Here is a 235-nt window from a genome sequence, read left to right on the forward strand (position 1 = left end):
GGCATGTAGCTCCACCTCTTAACGGTCCGCCCCATCACTACACTTCACTTGAGGCAAGGCTCTGCAGCCTTCTCTCTTGTGTTACTAGACTCACCCCTCCCCTGCCTGGGTTTGTAAGCCCCACCGCTTCTCTCTCTCTCTCTCTCTTTTTTTTTTTTTTCCTGATTTTTTTTTTTTTTTTTTTTTTTTTTTTGAGCAAGGGTTTCTCTGTATAGCCCTGGCTGTCCTGGAACTC

At 46.0% G+C, this 235-nt stretch overlaps 1 protein-coding gene across 1 annotated transcript in view; it reads left to right on the forward strand.

Annotated features, from left to right (window-relative positions):
• Hook2 (hook microtubule tethering protein 2) overlaps positions 1-235 on the forward strand; it is a 12,812-nt gene that overhangs the window by 6,045 nt on the left and 6,532 nt on the right. The gene's annotated exons all lie outside the window — the stretch shown is intronic.

The sequence above is a fragment of the Mus pahari genome, chromosome 20, assembly GCF_900095145.1.
Source record: "Mus pahari chromosome 20, PAHARI_EIJ_v1.1, whole genome shotgun sequence".
In the NCBI taxonomy this organism is placed as follows: Eukaryota; Metazoa; Chordata; class Mammalia; order Rodentia; family Muridae; genus Mus; species Mus pahari.